The following is a 25,327-nucleotide window of genomic DNA, read 5'->3' as shown; positions in this document are numbered from 1 at the left end:
GGAGAGATATACTGGTCAGCTTGGAGTAGTGGTGTAGGTAAGAGATTCTGCCTGTAGAGTAGGCTGACTGGGGATAGAAGTTGGGGAGCCTCTGACTACCAGCATAGAAGGGGCTCTGTCCGGCCCAAAAGCTGGAAGTTGGAGGGGCTCTATCCGGCCCAATAGTTGGTAGTTGGAGGGGCTCTGTCCGGCCCAAAAAGGAGAAGGCGGTTGGGGCTCTGTCCGGCCTAATAGGGAGATCGAAGTCGGGGCTCTATCCGACCCAATAGTGAAGGAAGGCAGCCGTCAGCTACTGGAGACATTTGCCTGGCATCAGGTTCCTAGCACGAACATCAAGCAATAGGCATCGGCTGCTTAAATGAGGATACGAGGAGGAGCCAGGTGAGGTCGCTGTGACGTCATCACCCTGTGCCAGAGTTGGTGGAGCTGTGGGAGCCCCGGTGGAGAGATGGGAATATTACAGGAGCCCCAGTGGAGAGATGGGAATATTACAGGAGCCCCGGTGGAGAGATAGGAATATTACAACTAGTGCTGGACCATGGCAGTCACAGCCAGCAACCCAAAAGCCGGCAGGAGCTGCTTACTCTTTGCATGACGCCAGCTGTGCTCCAGACATATTTTATTGGTATCAGGGACCTGAAACTAACCTGGATATACATATATCAAATTTCAGCACAAACTTGACAAATTTTGATCCATATGTACTCCTTTTTGTTGTAATGTTGTAGGGTCCTGCTGGAAAACCAGCTGTCGATCAGTTCTTAGGCCCCTTTCACACGGCCGGATAGAATGGTGCTTTTAGCTGCGTATTTTACCACAGCTAGAAGCACACAATGCTTTCCTATGACATCATTCACACACTACGGTTACGTGTGGTTTTGTTACCCACGGTTTTGTGCGGAAAGAAAAAATAGATCTCAATGCGTCCAGCTGCGAAATCCCGCAGCTATCGGCACATAACCGCAGGTAATCGCAGTGCACTGTCAGCTGCGTTTGGTATGAATCTTGAGGGGAAACTCCACGCCAAATTTCAAATAAAAAACTGGCATGGTTCCCCCTACAGGAGCATACCAGGCCCTTGAGTCTGCTATGGATTTTAAGGGGAACACCATACGCCGAAAAAACGGCGTGGGGTTCCCCCAAATTCCATACCAGACCCGTATCTGAGCAGCAGCCTGGCCGGTCAGGAAAGGGGGTGGGGATGAGCGAGCCCTGTGGCTCCCCCATTCCAAAGCACCTGTCCCCATGTTGATGAGGACAGGCCCTCTTCCCGACAACCCTGGCCGTTGGTTGTCGGGGTATGCGGGAGGGGAGCTAATTGGAATCTGGGAGCCCCCTTTAATAAGGGTGCCCCCAGATCCTGGCCCCCCCACCCTAGGTGAATGAGTATGGGGTACATCGTACCCCTACCTATTCACCTGGTGGGAAAAAAATGTAAAAAAACACACTACACAGGGTTTTTAAAGTAATTTATTAGTCAGCTCTGGGGCCCCCCTCTCTTCTTTAGCTCTTTTATGAGGGGGGGCTTCTTTGATGTCTTCTGCGGGGGTCCCGGTCTTCACCGCCATCTGGTTCTCTTCCGCTGGGGGCACTTTCTTCATTAACTCTTTTACAGCGGCCCCCTCCTGGGTTTCTTCAACGTCTTCTGCACCACCGTCTGGTTCTCTTCTGCTGGGGGGGGGGGGGGGCTTTCTTCTTTAGCTCTTTTACAGCGGCCCCCTCTTAAGCTTCTGTCGCTTTCTGCATCTCTTCTTTGATGTTGACACGTCGCTTCCTCCCGCTGTAATGCCGTGTGCACGGCTCGCACCCATTTATATTAAAGGAAAAAGACACCACTGCAGAGAGACTATGCTGCTCACCCCAAGAGTGAATAATAAGGGAATTTACCCCCAGTGGGATTTTTCGGCAGCTCAATTAATGAATTGAATTGAAAGGACAATGTATAAGAAAGGGAATTTTATTGTAAAAACAACAAGTAGGAAATATTCAATGAGTTAAGATATGAGTTGTAAAATTACAAAATCTTAAAATTTCCATACATAAAGATCACAGAACACAACAAATTGTCATACAGCTTAGCATATATTATTACTAGCATGTAGCAATTGCTAACGTGTTTCAACCCTTAAACGGGTCTTCTTCAGAGGTATTGTTACTAGGGAAAAATTTACATAATTAGTGTTCAAATGTTTTTACAGTTTCTCCTCCCCATGTGTATGAGGAGGACAAAAAACAAGTAAACAAAGATTTTTTTGAATATACAATTACCAAATTAGTATGTATGGATGTAAGGAAATCTGAATCGAACTCTTCCATCAGAGAGAGGGAACCCCAAGAGATCCCAGGTAGGTATTCCCAACCACTCCACGCTCCAAAAACAGGGAGCCCCCCCCCCCCCCCCCTACAAAGAGCAGAGCACTCACATGTGACTTGCAGGGAATCACCAGGCAAAAGTCAAATCCCTGAAAAATGGCAGGCAGGGGGAGGGCCAAGTATCTGCAGCAAAACATTTTTAAAACATTATAATTACATATTGGCATTTTTATTTTAATGCAATATGCAATGTTATCATTCGGTGAGCTGACATACAGATCCCTACAGTAAAACATAGCACACCACCCATCTAAGTTTCATGTTTTCTCTTAATAGGGGTTAAATACATAAATAATGGCTATGGGAATATGTAATGAATTAAAATAATATAAAATAAATTAAAATAGCATGGAAGTATATTCTCAGTAATTCATTAAATGCTTGGAGAATAGTAATATATGTGAGTAATAGCAGTATACTGCTGGGATGAAGACAATAATCATGAATAGTGTGAAGATTAAATTACATGTGAAGAATCATGTGATAAATTATAAGTTACAAGTGTAGGGCAAGTGTAAGAGTTGATTGATTAAACCAAATCGTGTGTGTATGTATTGTGACACAAATAATGTGTACTGTGAATGGAAGGGGTTAAAGGGTCACTAAAGGATTTTTTTTTTTAGCTGAATAGCTTCCTTTACCTTACTGCAGTACTGGTTTCATGTCCTTATTGTTCGTTTTTGCTTTGAAGTAGCTGTAATTCTGCTGTGATCTCCACACTTCCTGGTTGTCTGTTTCCTTATAACCACAGTACTGGGAGCTTTTCACGTGGTCTAAGCTGTCATTACTGTGTGTCTAAAACTTAACAGAACCAATCGGATTCATTTTAAAAACAAAACACTGCCCTGGATTTGTTTGTTTTTGTTCTGTGGGTCTCTTTACTTCACAGAAACATGAAACCAGTTTAAAACCGAAAGTAAAACTAGAGGCCCATTATATGATTGAATTTAATCAATTTTTAAAAGGAATCGGTTAACTTTTATGTCTCTATACCCTGTAAACAGTCATTTCAGCAAAACATTTTTTTTTCCTTTAGTAACCCTTTAAGATGTGCTAAAATATTAAAGTTAGGGGATTAGAGTGAATGAATGTAAATGCTGAAACAATAGTGATATAGTGAATAAGAATACATAAAAATAGTGCTGCTAATCTGATAGTATTGGTATTTGGTATTTAGTATTGTTTTGAACAGATTAAGTATCAAAAAATGGTTACCTTAAGGCCCCATACTCACGAGCAAACATGTCTGCTGAAACTGGCCCGCAGGCCAGTTTCAGCAGACATGTTTGGTCGTGTGTGGGCGCGAGCGGGCCGAATTCCAGCAAACATTTGCCCGCCGGGCCTTTTCCCAGCAGACAAATATTCCTGGACTTGTTTTAAAACAGCCCGCTGGAATTCAGCCCGCTCGGACATGTACGGTCGTCAGTACAGACCTACCGTACATGTCCAGGCGCCCGCCGTCCCTCGCATGCGTCGAATGACTTCGACGCATGCGTGGAAGCATTTTAAAGGCGGGCCGCGCACGTCGCCGCTTCATTGTCGCGGCGACACCGCGTCATCGACGCGGCGACACCGCGGACACGCCCCGCGTATTGTTTACGCGCGGACTTCTGTACGATGGTGTGTACAACCATCGTACAGAAGCCCTCTGGCAGACATGTATGGTGAAAACGGTCCGACGGACCGCTTTCACCATACATGTTTGTCCGTGTGTACCCGGCCTAACACTGAAGGATTTGTAAAATATCCACAGTTTTTAGGCAGATAGTAAGAACCAGGTTTTATAGAACAAAAAACACAAGGTTCAATGCCATATATAATCTACAAATAAAGAATAGGGGAAAGCTGTATCAGTCATTCAATATGTATATGATCCTTGATTGGATTAATTGGCCGCAAGATCGCATCCCCCCATCTCCTACCTTACCAGAACCAGGTGATTTCTTCCACAGAGAGCGGGTTGCCCAGGTGACTACCTTGGCGCCTGTGAAGTAGGAACTTGTCCGCTGTCTTATAATTATGTGACGTCAGCGCGATCGCACGGTATAACCGCGCATGCGCGCCCGATATCATAGGCGTCCAGAAGTAATCACAGATGCCGCCAGCAAAAGGGAGCGGCTTAACCTATGGACGAGGCCTCGCCACATAGTGGAGCCTAGTGGCAACGCAGAGCCCTGCGCTTCTCTCCCCTTGCTGGGAAGCCACCTGTAATATGCAGAGCAGGGGGCGCTGACTGCAGAAGCGTGGACATACGGCACCCAGCCCGGGAAAACGGAGTACAATTCTAAGTGGAAAGGACAAGGAATATACATGAAAAAAATAATAAGATTCATGAGCAATTATATCATTATCATAGTACATTTATGTTACTGTAATATCCATACCTGTTGCATATCCACTCTATTATAATACATTGTCAGCATTTTCAATATTTTATTATAATTTATTTAAAAAGACCTCAGAGATGCAGAGCACTAATATGAGAGTCAGCTGTACTCTCGTAACCATAAAATAAACCACATGAGATAAGAAATCTCAATTGAAATAGTAGTGCTATAAAGGCCAACAGGAAAAAGGCAAAAGAACGGGGTGGAAATAAATAAATAAAATAAAGATAATATGAGAACACACATATTAAGGAAACCGGTTAGGTTGCACTTTCTAATGCGATAAAGTATACTGTCTATTGGGTTTTAGCCAGGACGAACCCCTTCAAAAAGGGGGCAAAAGAAAGAGATCCATTTATTCCTGGACAAATTGTTGCGTGCAATTTAAAAACCCATTTCTGCTTTTGTTGGAGCAGAATTTTGTTCCAGTCACCTCCTCGATCGGGAATATGAATACGTCAGAGTGCGGCAAATGAGACCTTTGGTACTCTATAGTTATGTTTGATCACCACATGTCTTCCAATTAGAAGATACCGATTACCAATCTCCATACTGTATGCCAAAATTCCTGCTTGGTTTTGCCTATATACAAAGCACCACACTCGCATTCCATCAAATAGACAACGCCACGCATTTGACAGTTGGTGAAATGGGAGGGTTGGAACGTTTCTCCATTGGGGAGTTGAAAGATTTTGTCCTGTCGCATGAGTGGACAATGTGAACAATGTCCACATGGGAAGGTGCCAAAAGCTGGGCAGTGTGTATCCCTTTTCTGAGTATTTTTGTATTCGCTCTGAACCAAACGATCTTTGATTGAGGTTGCATGTTTGTAGGTGATTGAAGGATAGTTAGAAATAAATCCATTCAAATTAGAATGGTCAGTCAGAATAGTCCAATTTCTTTCAATTATTTATTTTATAGCTTTATGTTGTCGTGAGAAACGCAAAATGATCCTGGTTGTTTCGGTTTCTTTTTGAATAGAAGCTCCTGTCTTGTTTTTATGCTTGTTTTGTTGTAGGCCTTGCGTAGGCATGACCTACTGTACCCTCTTGCGAGAAGTCTGCTCTGAAGTTTTCTTGCTTCCTCGAAAAATAGAGTGTCATTAGAACAATTGCGACAAAGTCGCAAATATTGCCCATATGGTATGGAGTTTTTTAAAGGGGATGGATGAAAGCTGTCGGCGTGTAGCACCGTATTTCCGGCTGTACTTTCACGGAAAAGGGTGCTACATAAATGTCCTTCAAGGTCGACATAAAGCCGGACATCCAAAAAAGTGATGGTATGTTTGTCATGGGTCATCGTGAATTTTAGATTGTAATCGTTTTGATTTAAACGATTAAAAAATTGCAGTAAGGAACTCTCCGATCCCTCCCAGATGACAAAGACGTTGTCGATATACTGTCACCATAATTTGACATGGCTCAGGTATTCGACGAGGTCTTCGTCATCGGGGAGGGATTGCTCCCACTCCCCCAGGTACAAATTGGCGTAGGATGGGGCACAACATGTCCCCATCGCTACGCCTTGTACCTGGAGGAAGTGGGAGTCATTAAATGAAAAGAAATTGTGATAGAGTATATATCGTAGTGCATCGAGCAAGAAGTCATTCAGAGTATGATCATGTCGAAGGCCCTTACAAAGGGTCCTCTGTATTGCCTCCATCCCCTTCGCATGGGGGATGCTGCTATACAGTGCCTCGACATCGATGGCAACCAGGATCGAATCATCTGAAAGGACTAATTCCTCGGCAATCTGCAATAGATGAATAGTATCCTTTACAAAGGATGAAAGAGATGTAACATAGGGTTGTAGGTATGTGTCAAGTACACAGCTCAGATTTTCTAAAATAGATCTGTTCCCGGAGACTATAGGTCGTCCAGGTGGTGGGTTCTGTTGCTTATGAATTTTAGGTAAGCTATAAAAAGTAGCTGTTCTGGGGTATTTGTTCTGACGAATTCATACATATCAGCACCCATTTATATAGGCCTCTTATGACGTCACAGTCCCATCATGCTTCAGGTGCACGGAGCATGATGGGACTGTGACGAACCAGACGGCGGTGACGACCGGGACCCCCCCTGCAGAAGACCTCGAAGAAGCCCGGGAGGGGGCCGCTGTAAAAAAGCTAATGAAGAAAGCGCCCCCCGGCGGAAGAGAACCAGATGGCGGTGAAGACCGGGACCCCCGCAGAAGACATCGAAGAAGCCGCCATTGTAAAAGAGCTAAAGAAGAGAGGGGGGCCCCAGAGCTGACTAATAAATTACTTGAAAAACCCTGTGTAGTGTGTTTTTTTATTTTTTTTTCCTCCAGGTGAATGGGTAGGGGTACGCTGTACCCCATACTCAATCACCTAGGGTAGGGGGGCCGGGATCTGGGGGATACCTTATTAAAGGGGGCTCCCCTCCCGCATACCCCGACAACCAACGGCCAGGGTTGTCGGGAAGAGGCCCCATCCTCATCAACATGGGGACAGGTGCTTTGGGGTGGGGGGGCCACAGGGCGTCCCCAAAGCACCTACCCCCCCATGTTGAGGGCATGCGGCCTGGCATGGTTGAGGAGGGGGGGCGCTCGCTCGTCCCCACCCTCTTTCCTGACCGGCCAGGCTGCTGCTCGGATACGGGTCTAGTATGGAATTTGGGGGAACCCCATGCCATTTTTTATATATTACATTATATATTACATACCTTTGCATGACAATTCAAATGAGACAAAGTGAATAAAGATGCTGAAGGTCAGCTTTAATATGTTTTGTGTTTTATATTTATCAGAGGGTAATCTATATAGACCTGATGCTGGCTGAGTGTTGAACTTTGTGATTCAATTTCCAATCTCTTTATCCAACTTTTAATTCACTGTCAGACTGTAGCTTTACTTAGTATTTTTATACTAAAATAGTCCAATCACAAATGAAAACACCAAAGATTGTAGGCACCACATCCCAAACAAAATGGGACCATGCGACTTTTCCATCTTGGTCTAATTATAACCTGCTATTTCTTGACCACCATATTTTGCTATGTGAATTTAATCCCTTTTCCCTCCTTTCCCCTTAATTTTCCTTTACTTAGTAGTAGTAGTAGTTTTTTTTTTATCCTAGTATGATTAGATAACATGTTTTTATCAACACTATTATCTGTTGCAATGTCTGGTAATATATTTGACTTTAAACCATTTGCCTTGTTTTATTGGTACTTGTATATATTAAAATGTCTTGGTTTTTATGGGGGCAGAAGTGTTGCTGCTAATCACGATAAACTAGGCTGTTGCTCTGGAATTCATAATTTGATTTATCAGATATTTTTTTATTTTAATTTGCAAAACAGCTGTTGCGGAAAATTATAGCAGCAGATTTGATCTTTTGGGCTCTTAAGGGCATATGGATGTTTGTGATATGAAATGCAAATTGTAGCATGGGGGGGGGGGTTAGACATCTGTGTTACATTTTGTCCACTTTAAATACGTCCCGTTATCTCCCCCAAAAGTATTTGTGTTGTAAATAATAAAGATATTATATAATTTAATATACAATCTGTTTTAGGTATATGCAGCTGTAATTTTTTTCATCCACTAAGCTACACAAATTTAGGCCTTCAGTATCACACGGACACCACATTTTTATTTTTGTTTGATTGTATAGGACACAGGATTCTTTAAAGCATTACAGTTCTGGTTTATGCAACTACTTTCAGGTAAATGAATGTTGGCATAAAAAAAAAAAAAAGGCTGTACGGGCATTATATATAATCTCTTTGACTCTCAGCTAGCCTCTAGTTTGTTGCTAGAAAAGCCCACCTTCTTCTTTTGGAGTTTTTTTTTCTCTCTCTGTATTATGTAATTTCCAAGCCACTGAGGCTCCTTCTGCAACTCCCAGATCAGTGGACTGCTGGAAGACCAGGGGCCTGCCTTTAATATTTTTTTTGCCCTAGATCCTGCTGTAAACCCTACCCTTGGCACACAATGCAACTATCCACCCTTTTAGTGGCACACTGTGGGTTCCAGCATGGCCAGGGTTAATGCTGGTTTGGCACCATTTAGTTGTCATACCTGTTATGGTACTACTGTACCTTCCTTCCAAGTGACACAGTACTGAAATGCCTCCTGCATATATGCCACTAGATTAATGGGTCAAGCACCATGCCTCTTTCTATTTGGACTTGGAAGTCAATTTATGCTGGTCTCCTATCTGAGGGCACTCCACTGCTGGTAGTAGAGGTCATGAGTACTCCACTTGGGTCAAAGATGTTGATTTTTTTTGTTTCTGCGCCATTAAAGTCTATTAAACGTGTAGCACTATAACAGCAAAAATATAGTTTTTGATCATTTATACAAAAAAAAAAAAAAATTATCATGACGTACCCCTTGTTAACTGTCAAACCCAATGTTATAAACATCTACACCTCCAAAACACAGACAAATTTAATTAGACAGTCTCACTTAGGGTTTAGCCATGCCTTACTCATTTGGAGGATGATGACCAAGAGTTGATCTTCCCATGTAACAAATGATATCTTCCACAGAAACTGGTTGATTCTTTCTGTATGGAGACTGGGCCCACTCTCACTCAAGAATATCTTAATGAAGAAAGTTTCCTTAGAAAGTGGACAATTTCTTTTGATGGTATCCCTATTTCTTGCCACAAAAAGACCCCCATGGTTAGGGTTGCCACCTCATCCCTTTAAAACAGAACACATGAATTACACAGGTTCTGTGGCTAATTAAGGTGGTAATTATACTCATTTGGTGCCTTACCTGCATTAAATCAGCCACATAACCTGTGTAATTCATATGTGTTCTGTTTTAAAGGGATGAGGTGGCAACCCTACCCATGGTCCCCATGGAGGATTATCCCGTGTATAAACACCCAGTAGATAAAAGGTTAACCCCCCTAATGCTATCTTTGCTTTTGCAAGTTGCAATGTCTTAGAAGTCATGGGCTACTGACATCACAAAAAAACACTTGTTAACCCCCCCCCCCCCACACCCTTTTTTTCCTCTGTTCCCCTACCCTTTATGGGCAGAAAGTTTGTACAGAACTTGCTGCATGGCCACAGAAACGGCACCTGAATTTCCTGCTGTGACCTCTACAGGTGGCGTCACAGCTTGCTCCAACCACAGAGTTCTGAGTGCATTGCAGAGCAAAGAAGGATGAGCATGTGAGCAAAAAAACAACTAAAAAGGTGTTTTATGATTAGTTTGTAAAATTATCTAATGCACAATTGTTTACAAGTTTAAATTTGCATCACATAAAGAGAAAAATGTATTTAAGAGTTGACATACACTTCAAAGACAGACACACGATAAAGCTTAGCATTTGCAATAATACCAGTGCTTGAATTTTAAATGATATGCTACTTAGTTGATAATTGTGGAATTAAAGGAAATGGTCACTAAACGCCATACACCCAAGTCAATAGTACTACACAGCTGGGTCCTGTTGGCCAATCATACTTATTTGCATATCTTAGCCGAGCACATCTGAATAATGAAAAATTATCCACTCCTGTACAACAGTGAGGTTCTTAATAATCTATCCTTGTGAGTTCATTCACCATTATTTGGTAGCGGTTGTGAGCATATACACTGACAATTTTAAAGGGGTTGTAAAGGTAATTTTTTTCCCCTTAAATAGCTTTCTTTACCTTAGTGCAGTCCTCCTTCACTTACCTCATCCTTCGATTTTGTTTTTAAATGTCCTTATTTCTTCTGAGAAATCCTCACTTCCTGTTCTTCTGTCTGTAACTCCACACAGTAATGCGAGGCTTTCTCCCTGGTGTGGAGAAAGCCTCTTGAGGGGAGGGGCAAGCAGGAGTGTCAGGACGCCCACTAACACACAGCTGCTTTCTCTATCTGCAAAGTAAAGAGCATCCTGACTTGCCTGCTCGCCCCCTCCCCCCTCAAGAGGCTTTCTCCACACCAGGGAGAAAGCCTTGCATTACTGTGTGTAGTTACAGACAGAAGAACAGAAAGTGAGGATTTCTCAGAGGAAATAAGGACATTTAAAAGAAAAATCGAAGGATGAGGTAAGTAAAGGAGGACTGCACTAAGGTAAAGGAAGCTATTTAGGGAAACAAAAATACATTTTAAAGCTGCAGGACAAGGCACAGACTATTTTCTAAAGTTTCTGGGTAAGTCGAGGTTGTATTTTGAGGATGCTTTGACACTTATTCATTTATTTCATTTTACAACCACATCAAGTTGTGTATTGGGATTAGTCGCAGTGTGGTTGTTTTTGTCAATACTTAATTAAACAAGCTGAAGATAGAAGCCAGTTGGTTTCTATGCAGAGCTACACCATATTTCACACTCTCCAGTTTTAGTAAATGAATGCCAGTGAATGAAGAATGTTGAAATTTACATCAACAATGTAGATCTGCAGTAGGTCAGAAAATTTACCTTGGATTCATGTGACTTAGTAACAACTTTATGAATCCTGTTTCTTGAAGCTCATAAGGTAAGTGTTTATTGTTCTACATTTCCTTGCTAGATCCCACATCAGCTGTTAAAGTGAACCAACCCAGTGCTAGAGGCTAGGCGTATACTACAACTACTGTAAACATGATTTTTACAATTCATATGTGGCTCAGGTGTTTTTGACACCATATTTCACACTAAATAGCACTATTCTTAGTGTGTTGGTGCTTTGGTGGTAGGCAGAAAATTAACCATTTTAATATTTTTTTATAAGACCATTACATATGTTTGCTTTTTGGTTATTTGTAAAGCACTTTGAGAACTAATTGGTTTTCTGTGCAAAGTTTTACCATCATTCTACAAGTGCTTTGCTTCCTGGTAGGTAAGCATCTTTCTGTGAGAAATAAACTAGATATTTTACCAAAAAGCTGCTGTACTGTCCATGTGACAAAATAACAAATTTGATGCCTTCAACCTGAAGGTCAGCTTTAATATAATATCAAAAACCAATTTCCAGTAGTCTGTCTGAGTCATTTATCACTTGCACTTAATACAATTATGGCCCGTATAAAGCTTTTATTTGCACCTATTCTGGCTCTGGTGATTAGAGACTGCAAAATCATCCTCTACTGGGATTAAATACAGTGATGTAATGTACTGCAGTCTTATATTTGATCATGAATTCTCTGCTATAAGTGGATAAATTGTCCCAAAGATAACATTCTTTTCTGTTCCCCTGGCAGTACAGTAATTTGGATTATGACATCTCTGACCCTAATTATAGTTCATGAGTGAAGATACAGGTGTAACCTCATTTAATGCACCGAAAATTGTGTGACCCGTGTAATCCATCAAACAGTAGTCTAATTGTTTGCAAGTAGTTGGACATAGTTACTGGAGCACTGGCACAGCTTCAGAGCTCCTGTTCCTAGAGTTATCTCTGTAAGTGTCTAAATGGTATAATATTTTATTTTGTGGTTCCTATGTTTCCTCTCGCCTGATTGCAAATGTTGTCAGACTAATTTGAATTATCCTGAAAAGTAATATCATAAATAAAGGCTTTGATTGATAAAGTTAGTTGACAGAATAATAGAAAAGCCTATGAATATGGCTACTATCAAATGTAGGGCCATCTTTTTTTTTTATTGGAACAGCATCAATTCTCCTTGAAATACTTTTATGCTGTGCCTGTGTGTAGTGGGATTTTCAACAATTCTTCATCAAGAAAACCCCACAGTGTCTAATTTTTATTTTGATTTAGTTTTGTGGGAGGCAGTAGAAGATTTCATCTTGGTGTTTAATGCCATCCCTAAAGAGGTTATAAAGTCCACTCTTTCACTTGTAACTACAGATAAGCCTATAATGAGACTTGCCTCTATTTACAGTTAATATCTCCTAAACGTGCCCCGTTTAGGAGATATTCACATTTGTAGCAGCCAGTGACATCAAAAGCACATGCGCACTGTGCTCTGAATGAACGGCACACTCAAGTGTGCTGTCTGGTCAGAGTACTCTCTTGCAAACGTGTATCCCCATGCACATGCAAACCTGGAAGGAGGACAAAGTAAAAATTGAAGTCCTGTCAGCGGTGAACAAAAACTGCAGGAGGAATCCACTTTACAGGCAAAACTGTCATAATGTGCTAGTATGCAGTGCATACAAGCTCATTGTGACATCAACTTGCAGGGGACTTTTTTTCCCACTACCGATTTAAATTTGTTTAGCAGAGTGTAGAGGTGTGACAGTGCAAGGCTCTACCACTGTAAAGATGGTTCTACAAAGGACACATGGTTCCCATGTTTGCAGAGTGCATGACTCTGGAGTATCGGTATGAGCAGAGCTGTTTTTTCAGCTTTCCCTGGATTTTAGTATTTCTGGATTGGTCAAATTTCAAAAGAATCTTCTTTCGAATATCAGAAATGTTGTGCGTTTTGTGATCCAATGATGCCACCATTGACTTTGATCAACCACGCCTTCAATTTCACCTCATGTTGCTACAGAAAATAATTTTCGTGGCTGGGAGTCTTCCTTTCTTTCCGTGAATTTTTATTTTCTTGCACTCATGCGCATTTCTTTTTTGATTACATTTCTCGCACGATTCTTCCATCATTGATTAGAACATCATTTGTTTTTCAACGAATTTTAAACAAGCCCAATTACTCAAATTTTATGGCCGCACAAAAATTGTCTGTTGCTGCAGCCCACTAAAGGTGTGAAATCCAAACGGAAATTCTTAGATAAGATTTTCAAAAAAAAAATCTTTCGAAATTCGATCCACGTATGGCCTTGGTCTAGAGGTTTCAAAGGGCTTTGGAAAGGACGAAATTTCCTACCCATTGACCAGCAGTGTGTGTGTCAAGGTGCACATATCACTTACAATGAATGATTTGAGCATAGCTCTGGGTTCCTGTTAGTAGATGGCCCTCAAGAGGCATCTCTCAATGCTGGAGGAGAGATTTCATGTCCATAGTGCTAAGAAAATTAAGTCTAATAAGCGAGTCTAGGAGACTGAGAGCCGGGTCAGCTAGGCAAGTCCGGGGGACTGAGGAAATCTCTAAATCACAAAGGGAGTGAGAATGCCTTGGGTATCAGGAGAGCCCCTATTTAAAGGCCAGAAGTGGGCCTATACAGCAGGAAGCTGTGACTACAGGCTGAGTGATCCAAGAAAGCCCAGATAGCCAAGAGAAGCTGTATGAGACGGTCTGAGGGACCAGTTAAAAAACAAAAAAAAACAGCAGTGCTTCTGAAGAGTGAGCCAGGTGGCTTGGTATGTTTTGTTACTTGTTTTGCTTGTCAAAATTCCCTTTGTTGGCAACTGCTTTATCAACTTTTTATTTTCATTTTAACCACTTCCTTACCGAGTCATAGTAATTTAACGTCGGCAGGAACCCTCCCTCCCTCTGGGTGAATGGCACCTGATGTCCTGAGCTTCTCGGGCCGCAAGGGCGTGCGCACCCGCCGCATCGTCCAGGATCCGGTGTGCCTGGCGGCCGCGATGTCCATCGGGCACCCACGATTGCCCGCAATCACAGCAGGACCATGGATCACACAGATCCATGTCCTGTCAGAGAAGAGGAGACCGATGTGTGTTCCTAGTACAGAAGAACACACATCGGTCTCCTCCCCTTGTGAGCCCCCTCCCCCTACAGTAAGAATCACTCCCAGGGAACATATTTAACCCCTTCCCCGCCCCCTAGTGTTAACCCCTTCCCCGCCAGTCACATCTACACAGTAATCAGTGCAGTTGTATAGCACTAATCGCTGTATAAATGTGAATGGTCCCAAAAACGTGTCAAAAGTGTCCGATGTGTCCGTCGCAATGTCACGGTCACAAAAAAAATCGCAGATCGCCACCATTACTAGTATAAAAAAAATTCCATACATCTACCCCCCTATTTTGTAGATGCTATAACTTTTGCGCAAACCAATAAATAAACGCTCGTTGCGATTTTTTTTTTAACCAAAAATATGTAGAAGAATACGTATCTGTCTAAACTGAGGATTTTTTTTTTTTTTAAATTGTGATATTTATTAAATCAAAAAGTAAGACATATTGTGTGTCGCTCTTCTTTTGTTTAAAGCGCAAAAAATTAAAACCACAGAGGTGATCAAATACCACCAAAAAAAAGCTATTTGTAGGGAAAAAAACATAAAGATTTAATTTGGGTACAGTGTTGCATGACCGCGCAATTGTCATTCAAAGTGCGACAGCGCTGAAAACTAAAAATTGATCTGGGCAGGAAGGGGGTGAAAATGCCCTGTATTGAAGTGGTTAAATAAAAACGGACTGGCAAAAAAAACTCTTCTACCAAACTTCTGTCACAATGGAACTTGCAGAATAATGCCTACAGTCATATTATAAATAAAATGTTGGGTACTTGGCATTTTAAATTACCTTAGACATCCTGTTTCCTTGATTTTCATTATATATAGGCCAGGCTACTGTATGTTCTGTAAAGGGGTTGTAAAGACAAAAATATTTTCCTCTTAAATTAAAGTCTGACAGTATCTGATGAAGTAAAAAGTTATGTTTTGCATTATAACTAGTTTGATTCCTGTTGAAATCAAGCTTTTTTATTCACCTCCGTCACTCCTGAATAATTATTCTCACTGACTTCCTGGTTTGCGGTGCGCATTCATTCTTGCTACATCACGGCCTAATGGGAACTACAGTTCCCATTAGGCTTGGCCTAGGCTTGGCCTCCATGCCTGTGAGGGATAAGAGAGAATCTTCACGCAGGGCTGTAGTCATAGGGAGGGGGTGAGCACATTCTGCTTTCCACCATGCAAAACAGCTCAGATGCTGGTGGAAAGCAAGAAGAGGAGAGACAGGAAATGGCATTTTCAAACCTGGATTACTGTATTTTGGAGGTCAAAAGGAAAAACAAGGTAAGTGATATTTATATGCTCTTGCTTACAGCAATCAATTGATCTAATAAAAAAACGAACCTTTAGTGTTCCTTTAAAATACTCTCTCTGTAAGGCTGGGTTCACACTACGGTTTTCCCGTCCGTCAGCCGCATACGATTTATATGAAAAACCGTATGCGGCTGAAACGGACGGGAACGTATGGAACCGCACATATGTGCGTTTTCCATTGACATTAATGTTAAAGGAAAACGTATGCGTTTGCCATACTGTTTTAAAAACGACCGCAAAACCGTGGTTGAACACGGTTTTGCGTACGTTTAAAAAACGTTTTGCCAGCAAATCGTACGCACCCGGATGCATCTGAGTGCATACGATTTGCAATGCATTGTCTATCTATACGTTTTCCCGTCCGGGCCCGTACGTTTTCAATACTGAAATCGTATGCGGCTGACGGACGGGAAAACCGTAGTGTGAACCCAGTCTAACTCTTAAAGCGAAACACTCCCTTAGTCAATAGAACTATTTTTAATCCTTATGCTGCTAGCATTTTTAAATAATTGGGTCACCTTTTGGAACATGTCACATGTTCCATCCATCTTTAGGGTAATATGTTCACGCTCCTGTAGCCTCTCTCAGATCTCCAACCTAATTGTGACAGCAGACCAGGGATCTTCTCTCCTCACCTGTTGTCACTATTTGAAAAAAAAATGTGGCTATGCAGGGCTGCCCAAAAAAGCATTTTCATTTATTCACAGAGTTTTGTGAATGAATGAACTACCAAGTACCAACAGCCTTTGCATCTGATGGCTTGTAGTGCTCAATGAACTGCCAGGGTGCTGATGAAGCGCTCTGGGTAGTTCATTTAGTTACTGCCTTATCCGAGGTATGGGTAGATACACAAACAGTCTGCAAGAGCCTGAGATTGCAACTCTTTACAGACTAACAAAAAATATATATTAAATGCACATTTTTATTTTACCTGCAAAAAAGATGGTGAACTTATCCTTGATATCAAATTCACTTTTTTATTTTATTTCTTCAGTTACTTTCTGGTTTCCAGGCCTAGGCAAATGATGTCATACATTCCCAGAGTCTTCTGGAGAGGAGGAGGGGTTTTCTCAGCTAAGCACATCCTCCTGCTCTGCAGAGCAGGTAGATTCCAGGAAGTAAATGCTACATGAATCATCTGCCATTTCCCAAGGCCAGAAATGCTAGGGGTTGTTTTTAAAAGCAAAATAAAACATGGAAACGTGGATGGATGAGTGTGTTTCCTTTGAATATTAAAAATGAATTTAATAGCATTTTTGTTTGTGGTGCTTAGATGCAGTGTAGTTGCACTTTAAAATCTTTTCAATGAGTGCTAAAAGAGATGGTATTATATATTTGGTAGCATTTGGTTACTATTACTTCATATGCTATTGTGTTGAGTATGCTTGTCAGTTGCTGTATTCTTGTAAATATTGACTGCAGTTGCTTGACATTGTTCTATAACCCACCCTCTTAAAGCACAATTGATAGCTCTTCAGATTTAAATAACAACTGTTTGTCTAGAAACATTGTCAAGGAGTGTGAAGCATGAATTGTAAATTCAGTGCATATATCAAGCACCCCTTGGGATAATGGTTCAAGCTGCTGGAGGAAAAAAACCAAATTAATTTAAGCTCAGTGTAGGTACCTAGCCTTTTCAAACAAATTGAATTGAGGTAAAGGCCTCTTTGCAGCACCTTGAAATTCACACTGACATACATGCTTGAATTTGATTATAAGATGCTTGAAGGCATACAGCTTGTTGATTATTAAAGTATGGAAACAGAATGGCAATACGCAAAGATGTCATTTCTTAAAGTATCTTTTTTTCAATGTGATCTTGTCTTGCCATTTAAATCTCAAACATCTGTATGCAAGTTGATTTTTACTTTTAATGAATCTATCTAGTGACATTCATCAGTGCTGTATGAATGGCTTCATTTAAAGGGTGTTTTGAGTTTTACAGCATAGCTATTCCAGGAAATAGGATCATTAGGCATTTTAACATTTTGCTTGTTTATTTGTTATCTAGTAATCTAGTTATTTTGTTTTACCCAAGTTATTAACTGCCTTTGGTATATTCACTCATATTCACTCATCTCATAAAACAATTGCCTTTGAACCTAATTGCAGAGATCATAGTTGTTAGACTGAAATTAACACCTCTGGAAAGCCAAAGACACAGAAGAAGGTTGTTAACTTAGGTTGATTTTTCCCACCTTATACTATTGTCTTGCTTCAGCTAGATTAGTCTGAGATAAGGCAGCAAGCGTTAACCACTGGCTTGGTGCATAAACATGCAAATTCAGGTGATGTATTGTTAGAGGAAACATATTTAGGCATGCATGTATTCTCTTGCCACTGTTTAACCCTCTTATGCTTGTGACCGAACCATCCAGTACCCAGCTTGGGTGCTTCCATCAAGATATGTCTTTCTCCAGTCTGGAACCAGGAATCTGGTATTATAGCTGAATATTGCACCCACGATACTAGACAACACTAGCTTAGGTGCATACTGGAACTCTTTATTGTAAATTCACACAGAATATATACCATGCAATATCAGATAAACATTTGATTACATTACACTAGCAGTACAAACTGTAAACAGGAATATAAGTAACATAGCTAAGGAATAACCAACATACACGTGTGCTAATCTGCAGCTAGCAACTAATAGCTGAGCACAATCTTCTTAACATGAACTAATTAACAACTAGTCACCTAAACAAGCCATTGTGCCCAGATAGTTTGGCACCCAGCCCACAACTCTGGATATAATACACATTATCCTAAGCATAAACACACAACATCCCTCAATGGTTTGCTAACAAGGTAAAGTGGTCACAACACTAATCACATCTCCAAGAAATGATCAGAAAGATAGAAACAATAAATTACTCAATTAACAATGGGAATGCACACCAAGGAGGCACACAGAGAGACACTTAACAATAAACACTTAACACCTTAATAAACAGACCCGTAAGAGACCCCAGCAAAGCAGTCATTGCCGGTTTGGGCACAAAGGCCTCAAATCTGTACTCGAATCGAGATTCCCATAGTCTGTATGTTTTGGGGAGACATGGACCCTAATTCAAGACAACACCACTCCAAGGGTCCCCCAGGCACACACCAACCAAGAATAGAGCCCCATCAAAAGCTGGGGCCCATAGTCAGTAGGCAAGAGGCTCCCCTGCAGTCCCCTTCAAAAGCCTCTGTCACAGTAGTAAACACACATGTTATTTTATGTGTTGCTTGTATGTCCTTGATTAGGTCCACCACCTGCTAGGCACCAGAGGGCTCACTCCATTACAGCACCCGTTACTGAGTTAGGACTTTACTGTCAGGCAGAGCAATCTCAGCTTGATAGTGGAAGTGAACCCCTGGCTGTATAGGGAGTGTGTGATTGGGTAAATGTTTTTCTGTATAATTGTCAGAACACCACCCACCTCTTAACGACATTTGGTGCTTGTGACTGTTGCAATTTTTTTCTTCTTGTGTGTGTGTGTACATATCTAAATGTGCTATGTCAGATGAATATGGTATTTCCTCAAATACTGCTATTTTTGGTGAATTCATGATGTTCTCTGTTAAAAAAAACAAAAAACAAACACAAAAATAAATATTTTGTCTAATTTTCCAGTGAACTCTTTTCACATGCAAAAGTAATGCAAGTCCTGCATAAACCTCCCTAGAAACAAACATTAGAACTGTCATTCCCACTCACTGAAAGTAGCAAACACGTTCATACATTTTCCCCTATAATGCGTATCATTCTCATATTTTTCCTGTTCATTCCTGTTTAGTTACATCCACACACACCTTGATTTTAACCACTTAAGACCCGGACCAAAATGCAGGTAAAAGACCAGGCCCCTTTTTGCGATTCGGCACTGCGTCGCTTTAACTGACAATTGCGCGGTCGTGCGACGTGGCTCCCAAACAAAATTGGCGTCTTTTTTTCCCCACAAATAGAGCTTTCTTTTGGTGGTATTTTATCACCTCTGCGGTTTTTATTTTTTGCACTATAAACAAAAATAGAGCGTCAATTTTGAAAACATTTTTTACTTTTTGCTATAATAAATATCCCCCAAAAATATATTTAAACTTTTTTTTTCCCTCAGTTTAGGCTAATACGTATTATATCTATTTTTGGTAAAAAAAAATCGCAATAAGCATTTATCGGTTGGTTTGCCCAAAATTTATAGCGCTTACAAAATAGGGGATAGTTTTATTGCATTTTTATTATTTATTTTTTTTACTAATGGCGGCGATCAGCGATTTCTTTCGTGACTGCGACATTATGGTGGACACTTCAGACAATTTTGACACATTTTTGGGACCATTGTCATTTTCACAGCAAAAAATGCATTTAAAATGCATTGTTTATTGTGAAAATAACAATTGTAGTTTGGGAGTTACCCACAGGGGGCGCTGATGGAGTTATGTGTGACCTGAAGTGTGTTTACAACTGTAGGGGGGGTGTGGCTGTAGGTGTGATGTCATAGATTGTGTCCCCCTATATAAGGGACGACACAATCGATGCCGCCGCCACAGTGAAGAACGGGGAAGCCGTGTTTACACACGGCTCTCCCCGTTCTTTAGCTCCGGGGACCAATCACGGGACTCCAGCGGCGATCGGGTCCACGAGTCCCGCTGTCCCGGAGCTTCGGACCGGGTCGCGGGTGTGCGCCCGCGACCCACGGCTGCGTACTAGTACAGAACGTACCTGTACGTGGATGTGCCCAGCTGTGCCATTCTGCCGACGTATATGTGCAGGAGGCGGTCCTTAAGTGGTTAAGCAAGGATGAGGCTTATTGCAAACAACCACCAAGCATTGTGCAGTTTTCCAAATACACATGCATCAACCTATGAGAAGGTTGTGATCAGCTTGGTGTGCAGTTGTTTTGGACATGGCTGGCATCCCATATTCTGTCCATAGGTAGTATAAATCTAATGGTGCATGGGTGGACAAAAAGTAGCTAAACATGTTGGTTAGTCATTTAGTGGAAACTAATTGTGCATTGTATGATCCTGCTATGAAACCATTGATGGGAGAAACATGGAGGCTGCCACTGCTGACGACTTATTGTACAGATGCTAGTTTGCAAACACCTGCGGTCATATAGGCCCTCTGGTTTTAATACTGACAATCACTAATCCAGAGAGAGTGTGCAGATTAACACTGTAGTACATTTCATTAGCCAGACTATTTAAAATGAATGGCTATCTTTGCACGCAGGGAAACTTAGTATCGCCTTTTTTTAGTGCAGACAGCACAATGCATTGAGCTTTTTACGCTATTCGTTGATGTGTGCTACAACGCAGGTGAATTGCAGCACGTTGTAGATTAGCATTGGATTGCCATGTACAACATTGCATATCTGTAGTGTGTTAATGTGCATTTACTGGAATTGTGATATGGTATGCTTTCAATCGGCCTTGAAGGTTCTGTAGCCAGTGGGTCAGAATTGTAACCATTATAATCTTTTTTTTTTTTTTTGAGAAAGAGATAGGCAGACTCTCCATTTCTTTTAAAGATTTACTTTAAGACACTCCACACAGTAAGGGATTTTATATGTGTGTAAGCCTGGCCATAGATGGAGCAAATTTCTTTCCTGCAACCTCCTACGGGCCATTGTCTTCTCCTGGTGGGTGTGTGCGTGTGTGTGTGTGTATATGCATGCCTGGAGAAGATGGCGATTATTGCCAGCAGCTATAGCAGCCGCTTGCGATAAGGGCAAGAGAATAAAGCAGTCTAGTTGTACTCAAGTTAATCGGCCTAAATCTAATATACACAATAAAATTATCAGAAGAATAATCGTCTTTTTTTTTTTCATACGGTTCTCCATATCGAAAATGAAGAGGTTACTAAAGTTATGAAAATTCTTTGACTACAGAATACAAATTTGGATGTGATGTACTGTACTGATTAAATTAAAATGATATGATCTGGCATCGTATGGGAAAAATTTTCGTGCTTGTCCCATCTGATAATTTAGCATGACCTGTTCTGATCAGCTTTCAAATGCTCAGAATACCGCACAATTGCTTCAAAAGTGGTATTTTTCATACCATTTTCTGATCGTGTGTATTAGGCTTTTACTGTCAGCTGGTTATGTTCCCCTGGTATATTCTCTGGCGGAGTGCCACTGGGTAGAGGGCATAGGGACCAGCAAATTAATTGCAAACATTTTTACTTAAGCCCAAGCATTTAAGCCCTCCCCAAGAAAAACCTTAAAGCAATATTAAAGGCAATATTCTCAGGTCCCCCACCGGTGCTCATAGTTCTCTCCTGCAGAGTGCTGCTTGTTATGGGGGCACCTGAGCAGGCTCGCTCTCGAGTTCCGAGGTAGTCTTGCTGGAGAGGAAAGTACAGGTTTTTTTTTGTGCTCAACGGATTGCTCTCTGAAGTCCTTTTTATGGACCCTTAATTTTGGAGATTAGAAGAGTTTTGGGTGGGAAGAACCTCCAAATCCTGATTACAGTAACTTTGGTCAGAATGGGAATTAACCCAAGTGCCTCAGAGTCCAGAAAAGTAAGCAGAAACATTTAGCTGCTGTGCTTAGGATTGAGCCACAGTGGCTGAGCTGTGAAAACCTCCAACTTGGGATCAATGAAGCTAATGGGAAACCTCAAAAAAGAGTGTGACTGGTATGGTGGCGGTGCACCTCTTTAAGTAGTTTGGCAATTTTGAACCAGCATATGCATTATTTTGTGTTCTTTGCTGAAAATGTTTTTTTCTGTCTGACTGTTTTTGAAAATAAAAGACTGCTTTTGGCAATACGACAGACTGACAATCTAGAGCTACCTCATATCACAACGATTTGTTTCATTTTTCTAAACCGTACATGTTTTTTTTTTTTTTTTTTTTTTTACGGGTACATTTAAAAGGAACCTGACGTGATGTTTTGTTGCTGTAATGTCATTGAAAAAATTATAATCAAGCACTGTGGCCACAATGATTAATGCCAGGAGTACAACGCTTGTCAGCCTTTTTTGTAGTCGAAAACCCATTTATTGTCCTATATGTTATTTGAATTTTGTTCATCTATTGTAACTTTGCAAGTTATTTGGCCTTTTTTAATCACTCTGGTGTAACAACATACATACATTTTTTAATATGTGGGCTTGTTATTTACAAAACAGCGTGTTCCACAAAACCTTTCAGCTTTTTTGTGAGATTATCTGTAAGCTCACCATTAGAAGGTCGAAATCCTGCAGTTATTACTTTTCATGTTATCAAAAAGTAGAATCTTGATCAGCTTATTAAAAATATGCAATAATTGTAAGTCAAATTGTGAAAAATGAAACATTTACTTTATTTGGTGTCATCCTGAGGGCCATGTAATTAGAAAATTGAACAATATTTTCTGCCTGAGCAGAGCTAATGAGTTTGTATACATATCTAATTACTCTGTCTTGTACCCTTTGTATTTTTTGTTTTTAAGATTTTTTTTATTGTGTTTTATGCATGAAGTGTTTTAATGAATAAGTGTTTTATGTACAGTATATGCAGAGTTTGTTTTTTTTAAAACCAGAAAAAAAAATCAATAAAGGAAGTGTAAATGCAAACAGTAAAATATTTGAAACATATTTGTCATTTGAGAGATGTATTCAAAAAGACAGTATAGTCAGTGAATCGCTCAGGCCGAGCAAACTGTGTTCAGTAATTTTATTAGTAATAACCACAACAAAACTGTTTAAATTGGGCATTCAGATAACAAGAGGAAAAGGGAAAGTTTTGTGGATACATTGGTAGGCGTCGTACAAACAATAGGTTTAGCTCTGTCCCCTCAGTTTTTCATGAATACTAGCCCAGAAGTGGTTTACCACAGACCATGTCAACCACACATGGAGAAATGTGCCTTTTTTGTCTGCAGTTGTGGAAGCACAATAGTGAGCAATTATTTTATAATTCGTTTCCACCGGTAGAACGTTAGTGGAACCAGATTTGGTGGACTCCCATATATGGGTCCAGTCTATGCGTTGGGTCTGGATAAATGAGATCAGGCCTATAGTGTGTGGGTCTGAGGCACACTTAATTTCAAAAGATATGCGCATCAACAGGCCTTCCAGGCAGCATATGTTTGTCATCAAGAAATGTTTTATTTGAACATAGCAGAATATCTTGTTATGTGGTAATTTATTTTCCTGCTGGGAGGGTGGGGTGGCAGAAAAGAATATTTACGCATATGGGATTGCAACTTTGGGCTCTTAGAGACACAAAATTATATTTGGGATATAGTCTAATTGAGCTGCCTTATAATATTTTAGGAGATGTGGCAGACTGACTCCCTAAGAGCTTACTTATTACTAGAATACACCATGCCAGCATAGGCCTAGCGCTGTGCTATATTAAAATTACAATTTGTTGCTGTAAAGAACGGAACATTGCCGTAGGGATCCAGAATGGGAGGGTGCAGAAGTAGTACCGTATAGAAGCTTCGGTAAATATGTCGTCCTAATGAGGTGAGACAGCCCGGTGGTAGAGTAACATTAAACCGATAGTAAAGCTTGCTTGGTGATTTTTACCTATAGGGTAAGCCTTTAATAAGGTTTACCTGTAGGTAAAATTAATATCTCCTAAGCGTGCACCGTTTAGAAGAAATTCACCCTGGATGCAGATGGTGACGTCACCAGCGCATACACTCTAAGGGTCCATTATTACTTGCTCAGAGCTCATTCACGGAACTGACGGCCCCGTGTGCGAACCTGGAAGAAAGACCAGGGGAAGATGTCAGCCCTCTCAGCGGTGACAGCGTGCCGTTAGAAGGCTTTCTTACAATGTAAGTATTTCATAATGTGCTAGTGTGCAAAGCTTTTTTTTTTTTCTTGTAACCAGCCAGAGTTTACAACTGTTTTAAGTGCTTTAGATTTACTGTTTACATCCAGTCCTGAGAGGAGGGCAAATTCAGTAAGGTCAGATTTGTGTGGTAAAGTGAGATGAAATACATCATCAATAATGAGGCTGAGTTTGTTTCGGGTTCCTGCTATCATGATTCCAAAAATAGCATGGTTGGAGCAGATTGCCACGGCTAAGGGCTCTATCGCTATTGCAAATAATAGCAGTAATAGGGGACACACTTGACGGGTCCCCCTGGCTATAGGGAAGTGAATGGACCCCACATATTTGATGTAATCCTGAGGTTTCTTTTACTTCAGTTATCCTTTTAAGGTGCTGCAAGTTCAGGGTTTGAATAACTGATGCAGATTTCAGCCTAGTTTACAATTTATTTTGTTATTGTATTTTTATTATTTATTAATTCGGAAAACAATAGAAAAAACAGGACATGAGACCAAATAGCCATGACACATTGTCAGAACTTTCTCATCTTGCTATGAAAACAATGGTTTTAAAGGTTATCAAAGGGCAGAAATATACAGTATATGGCATATATAATTGAGTGTCATCTCATAATAAAGGGATCTACAGAAGGGCATTATAACGGAAGACAAACGCATACAAATTACACCAAGACAACAGACTCCAAAAATTCAATCAATTTATATGATCCCCATAATCCGATTGGTCCCAGGGCTCCCAAATTTTGTTAAACTGAGAAACTGTGTCATGAACATTGGTTGTAAGGAACTCCATCCTTCTGATCTCTGCTATAAGTTGTACAAATTGTAATTGGGAGGGAGGGGTAGTTGACAGCCAACACAACGTGGTGAAGCCCTTTTTTCCTGCTAAGAGGATATAGGAGATTGGACGTTTAGTCGGGTTAGAAATACCCAGAAAAAGGAGCCCT

General features: G+C 40.9%; 1 protein-coding gene across 4 annotated transcripts in view; it reads left to right on the top strand.

Annotated features, from left to right (window-relative positions):
* DIAPH3 (diaphanous related formin 3) overlaps positions 1 to 25,327 on the top strand; it is an 844,467-nt gene that overhangs the window by 227,260 nt on the left and 591,880 nt on the right. The gene's annotated exons all lie outside the window — the stretch shown is intronic.

Source organism: Rana temporaria, chromosome 2 (genome assembly GCF_905171775.1).
Source record: "Rana temporaria chromosome 2, aRanTem1.1, whole genome shotgun sequence".
Classification (NCBI taxonomy): Eukaryota; Metazoa; Chordata; class Amphibia; order Anura; family Ranidae; genus Rana; species Rana temporaria.
Note: the sequence above shows the minus strand (reverse complement) of the source record. Positions and strands in the feature narration are given on the sequence as shown.